Below are 6,753 nucleotides of genomic sequence, written 5' to 3'. Positions count from 1 at the left end.
CTATCTAACACTGTTTTAGCTAGGAAACTGACCCTAGCTAACTTCCGTGGCTAATAGGCTCATAGCTAAATATTTGCTAGGGATATTGGGTCAGCCGTAGCTAATTTAGCAAGGATGTTTTGCTAGGCAATATTCCGATGCAAAGTTAGCTAGGCTTAATTCCTCGCTAAAGTCATAGCTAAATTTATATAGGATGTTGATTTCTCTTTACAGTTAGCTAGGAATATCCCTAGCCAAAATATGTTTAGCTAGGGTCATTCCCTATTCATTCTCAACTGATATTTAGTGGGCACACGGAACGCAATTGCATTCTCGTATACAAATTGAAATATGACAAACAATAATAGAAGTCGTACAACATCCAACAAATCATTAATAATTGTTATATATGTTAAAAGGATGAAGTACATGTTTACAAATGAGATAAAATATAATTACAAATGAGATAAAATATACTTTCAACCAAAAACACAATAAGATTAAACACCATTATCTCAAGGTTGGTCCAAAGGAAAGCTACAACCATTGTCTCCATTTATTGTCACTTGCATTCCGCATCTACCTCCTCGACTTCAACACCAACTTCATTCTTTGGCGTACAAATCGCATTCACCTCATTTTTTTTTTGTAAATGTACCCTTCAGACTAGATTAAGGTAATTAGTTATTATATCAAAACAAAATCTACCAAATCTCAAAAATAAAGTTCTACAGAGGTCAAATATCTTTATGCTTACTAGTTTCTAAGGAATCTATATACATGAACTATCACTTGTTCCTACTGATTATCCAAAAAGATATATCAAACCCCATTAAAGTGGAAAAAAGAAAAGGAAAAGAGAGCAACTAAATAAATAAGGAAGAAATATAAGTCATTCCACAAGACATAACAGACCAGAAAGTAATAGTAATATAAACTCATGAGTCTTTAAGTTCAAGGGGGTAGTTTGACCTTTAAATACCTGTCATAGAAACACATATACACAAATTTAAATTTGACGATGATTTATATTTCCAACACTTCTTTGTGTTATTTATTACTATTCAAATAAATGACGGATACTAAATTGATAAAAGGGAAACAAAACAATTACCTCTAGGGGAACTTGCTATGAAGTTAGTGTCTGACTCATCGGCAGCATTTGAATTTGCATTATGACTGCCAATAATGTAAACTAGTACTAATAACCAACAAAGAAAAGAAATTTAACACTGCTAACGTAATGATGAATGAGGAGTAAAAAGGATTGAATACCTATTAGATCTAAATTAGATGATCTTCAAGTTAATTTTAGCTTTTATGCTGCACTGATTTGAACTTTCTTTCTTAACTAATCAAATCCATTATAGATGAAGGAAGAAAATTAAAAAATGAGAAAAAGAAATGATGAAAGCATAAAAAAATTACTAAGAAAATTGGAAACATAGAGGGAGAACATAATATAACAAGAATGCATTTAAAGGGACGGAAACAACTCTCTTAAGCGCTAAACTAGTTTTGCACTATTTTCTGACTTCATATGAGTCTATTAGTGTTAACAAACACGGATTGGACATGGGATAATATACTAATGATCTTGATCTTGATCTTACTTCGTAGAAATGAAGGAGCCCATACATCTCCATGTTTAACACCAACATAAATCATCTGCTATAATCTCATTTATTTCTTTCAGACAGTCTTAAATTTAAATCTAAATGGGCACACATTGATTCTCAAGTTCTTCAGTTGGATGGAGGGTATATTACCTATTTAAGCTGGTACGAATGCCCTAATGTAAACAAGGTTCTGGTTTAGTTTGAGTTATACCTTTTGAAGTCCTAATAAACATGTTGTACATACAAGACAAGGTTTTTTTTTTTTTTAAACAAAACTAATTTGACATTTTGATGATTTACGCCGTGTGGTAGATGAAAAAGAGATGAAAATCTGAAAGTCCATTTCTTAAAACACGAGGCTTTGAATATCTGGAACATATAAGACAAGATTACATCAAGGCGAATAAACATGTAGCATGAACATTACCTTCGTAAAGAACAAGGTCTCCACGGAATGCTTGTAACAAGATTGGCCTGCATTAGGAAGACTTTGCAACACTAGCCGCCAGAAATGAACTACAATAATTTAGACGTTTTAGAAAAAGTGCATGCTAGGAAGAGAACGCAAAAACTAAAAGACAAAAACAGCAGCTGCAATTGCCATAAAGTAAAATTGTCACATCAAATGAAAAATAATTACACCGTTAGCAGTTGCAACTGCTATTTTTAATTACCACTCTGTAATTAATTATCCAAGTTAAAATTTCCAATTACAAAACTGGTAAAATTAATAAGGAACTATGGGAGTTCCTTTGGGGATAATTAATATTGCCAATCACACTCTGTGGTCAAATTGTCATACTCAAAGTAGCAGTTGCAATTGCCATATTGGAAAATTGTCACATCTAATATGTCCTAAAACTTCATAGAGTGTGGATTTCAAATGAAAAAATAAATGTAACATATTGCATTGATAATCAAATACCTTCTCAAAACATTGTCTGCTAGGAAGAGAACGCAAAAACTATATTGAGTCCCATGTATATAGTGTGGACATCTTTGAGCTTCCAAGTTTATGTCATCAAAACAAATGAAACATAAACTCAAAGTTAGTGGCTCCCATACTGTAAAATTACAATTTACAATTGAAACTACTCCTCTGTTTATAATAAAGTTAGCATCTCAATTATTATCTTACATTTTTTTTATATAAATAACATTTTATTATTACAAAGTAATCATTACCGCTCAAGAAAATAAAACTGGAACCAATCCTAGTTACAGAGAACTTAGTTCCACCTAGCACCCAATACTCGGCCATCACCTGATCCAACTATGCCCCTGCTACATTCATAAGGATAAAAGTTAATCTCTTCTAGCCTAGTAGTTAGCCTAATCTCTTCTAGCCTAGTAGTTAGCCTAGCCTTCATAGATCCTCTATTGAAGATGTCTTGAACAATTAATCTTGTGATCTGTTCCACCTGTCTTTGCTTGTTCTGAAAAATTCTCATGTTCCTATCTTGCCACAAGTAATACAAACTATCAGCTATAGATATTCTAAATACTTCAACACCTACACTTCTTCCCTTATCATAAGATACTGCCAATGCCAGCTCATTGTGCCAGTTCATAGCCCTCCTAATTCCTTGCCAGTCCAGAATCTCATTCCAGACTCCACTAGAATAGTTGCAGCTGAAAAACACATGATCTGATGTATATTATCTATTTTAAGCTAACCAACACTCTAGATATGGTATCTTGCATTTTATGTGTGCTTAATGTGACGGCTTCCAAACATACCCCTACAAGTTCCTATTTAACAAATTGAATTTTCCTATTTACCTGGAAAAAAAACAGCTAGCACGGACAAGAACTTCAATCACTTCTTTAGATAAAAGAGCTTAAATCTCAAAATAAGAACTCCATTCACTTTCATCTCCCAAAATAGAAGCTTGACAAGTTTAATAGACATTGCCTACATCCCGAGAATTAGGCAAGAAAAATAGACCTCCATACCAGATGAATACATCATCAAATGACATAAACAAGCAACTAGAGTAGCACCAAAAGTTCTTTTAATTACAATAAACAACAGGGCTAGGCCACTACATCACATCTTAGAACTATATTTTATGGAGGCAATATATATTTTTGCATGAATTCAATCACCTTGTTGCCAGCTGCACAATATCGATAGTTTGCTTCCCTGTTTACTTTTTAGTTCATGTAACTGTCTAGAACAAAACACTATGTTCTCTTTTGGTTTAATTTTAAGAAAAAATAGCAACCACTAAACATTTTCAAGATAGAAATTGCAATAAGGAAATATTAGAGTAGTAAAAATATAATGTTAGTTTAATGGAGATTGGTGTTTTACCTGATGGGTTACATATTTCATGAGTTGAAATTAACTCAACTTGATTCTTATTCACTCACCATTTCATGGAAAATGCTTCAAATACTTATTTCTCCATAACATTTGCAATGACGTATGCTATATTGGTAAGTATCCTATCTGGAAACACAAAATTCCAAATGAAACCAAAACATGGTTTTCTATTTACAAGAAATGCACACACTTTGCTTTTATACATTATCATAGATGTTGCAGTGTATGTTGGACTTATATAATGCCTATAAAACAAAACAAGGACTATTTCCTAATAGCTCACCATCTATGTGTAATTGTAACGAATTCATTTCATAATAAAACCAGCAGACAACAGAAATGAGTGACAGTGGGAAAATAATGAAGCCAATGAAACGTTCAAATACAAACCTTAAAGGTACTTTACTCCAAGTATACTATAAAACGAATGACAAACTCGACACTAATAACTTAATGTGAGAAATAACTATTACAATAAATGTGCCTTAGTACCCAAACTAGTTAGGTCTAGAAGCAAGCAAATAACATCTAGTGGGAACTTGACAATCATCTTGTTGAGCAGATCTAGTCTTCTCAAGTTTTAGTACTTATGTTCTTATCGACTTCGGTGACACGCTCTAGTTATAGGTTAAATCGCCATACAGAAACCCAATTCAAATTCTTGTCAGTAATACATACTGGAAAAGGAAAAGGAAAAGGCAAAGGCAAGTATTACAAGAATTAGGACAAACATTGATATTCTCCAAAAGGTAACCTATCCATGAACAGTTGAAACTAAGATGAAACTAGCTTAGAGTTTCAAGGGGACAACTAGTCAAGAGAATAATATACTAGGAGGAGTATTGATGAAAGGAAACTCATTTGAAAGAGCTCTACCTTTTCCACACAACCTCCAGAGCAGTCGAAACCCCAACCTATAGTTATCTTTTGAGGAAAAAAAAAGTAGCAGTTTCTAAAGAGATAAAATTGCAAAATATTATTTCGATATCTTTGAATACTACAGGGAATCCTTAGATTTTCAACGAATGAGTTCTTTCTCCAGAAATGCATATCTCGAGTTGCGGAACTGAAGAATCAATTCGTACCAAAATAATAGCAAATTTAACAAATTATGTGTATCTTACATGAGAAATTAAAACCCTAAACTTGAAACTACTGAAATTAGCTAGAGGGGAAGAATCTTACCTTTCAAGCCCTAGTTTTGGGTTGAGACGAGGTTGAGGATCGGTCGGGTAGCTTTGGCTAAACTGCTGAAGTTGGGGTAGTTTTTGGGATAAAAGAGGGGGAAGGTTCTACCAAAAAAGGGGAAAAGGAGGGAAGTCTTGTCGCCTTCGTTTTTTGCTAAAAAATGAGAAATAATTAGATAATTTTATGAAACAAAACAAATAAGTTGCAAAATTAAGAGTTTTACCAACAATGCAATTATTTTTGGCAACCATATATTATTGCCAATTCATTTATATTTTAAATTAATTATTTTTCCCATAATATGTGGCAACAAGATTAAAATATTTGCTAAAAAGATAAACTTGTGGTTAAAAGTTTTGTGTTTCCTTGTAAAATATCACAGCGTGATAAACGAATCAATTAAAAAAGATCCCTTAATTCCAGTTAGGAATTCATTGGGCCATTTAAGAACATGTCTTCCGGTTGAAATTTTGTATTCATAATTACCATTTAATAAACTCATAATCGGATTAGTATCTAACTACTTGTAACTAGCATGTAAGAATGATGATATTGGGCTATGCAGCTCTTTTATGCAATCGTTATTATCAACAACACTTCTAGTAATTACATTCGAAAAAACAGAAAGTTTTTCTATAAGAGCAATGATTTTTTAAACGAGTCATTTTCTTGGGTGAAATGTTTTAGAAAATACTTCTTTTATGCTAAAAATTATTAGAGGACCCAATCGATTCAACAATTGAAGTTATCAGATAATTAGTTTTGATTTACTTTTTTAATCGTAGGAATTCTTTCGGGAGTGGTATGGGTTGGGAGGTCACTAATAACCAACGAACAACAAATGCTTTTCCTTGTGTGGATCTTATTTAAATGGGGACTTGATGAGTCGATCCCCCTGCACATCTTGCTTTTACTGCTATATCAAGAGTTACTTCACATAATTGCTTGATGTAAAACGGAACACCAACAATTAAATGACATTGTTGCCATTTTTTGGTATTTGCTAACAATATCGTTATTGTTGGGAAAACATTGTTTCCAATTAAATACTGTGTAGTGATTCTGATGTGGAATTCACCTGAGGTATTGTGTGCACATCATGTTTAGAGGTTTGCCAACCTAGAAGCCTGTCAGTCCTGGTTACACTCGTCCGAATTAGCCCGCCCTCCGTTAGGATCATCACAAGTAAAAAATAGAAAAGCAACAAAGTGCAGCAACAAAACAAGTAACTTAGAGGTTAATTCGGACAATCAGCAAGATTGAAATCATCAGTGCATAACCAAAACTATTAAGATGAATAAGTCATCCATAAGAGACTAGAAATTATAGAATAATAACTTCAAAATTTAAATTTGGTATCCGTCGAACATCTTCAATCTCTTTAACATAAGGAGTTCTCCATGAACTTAATTAGGATGGGGACAGGTGAGGAAGTGGAGATCACTGAAGCATATAATCATACCCAATTTAGCATTCTCTTTTAGAGGGAATACAAGAAATTCAAAATTAGTTAGGAGATTGTCGTTTTAATTATACATAGAAGAACCGTTTTGAAAATGTGGATAGTTGCCGATATGATTTTGAAAAACGGTCGTATTAAAACCATCTTATTTTCACAATTGACGCAAGATCAAAGGG

At 33.0% G+C, this 6,753-nt stretch overlaps 1 long non-coding RNA gene across 2 annotated transcripts; it reads right to left on the bottom strand.

Annotated features, from left to right (window-relative positions):
- Positions 1-257: 257 nt before the first annotated feature.
- LOC132636105 (uncharacterized) lies at positions 258-5,241 on the bottom strand. 2 transcript variants are annotated; one of them, XR_009581016.1, is made up of 5 exons: positions 5,113-5,241; positions 2,524-4,053; positions 2,026-2,114; positions 1,094-1,158; positions 258-638 (listed from the first exon to the last, which is right to left on the bottom strand). It is a non-coding gene; the product is annotated as an uncharacterized LOC132636105 (long non-coding RNA). The 2 variants fall into 2 exon arrangements; XR_009581015.1 differs by having other exon boundaries at positions 2,524-5,241.
- Between the last annotated feature and the right edge of the window lie 1,512 nt (positions 5,242-6,753).

The sequence above is a fragment of the Lycium barbarum genome, chromosome 4 (genome assembly GCF_019175385.1).
Source record: "Lycium barbarum isolate Lr01 chromosome 4, ASM1917538v2, whole genome shotgun sequence".
Classification (NCBI taxonomy): domain Eukaryota; kingdom Viridiplantae; phylum Streptophyta; class Magnoliopsida; order Solanales; family Solanaceae; genus Lycium; species Lycium barbarum.
The sequence above is the reverse complement of the archived record's forward strand: the minus strand, read 5'-3'. Positions and strand labels throughout refer to the sequence as shown.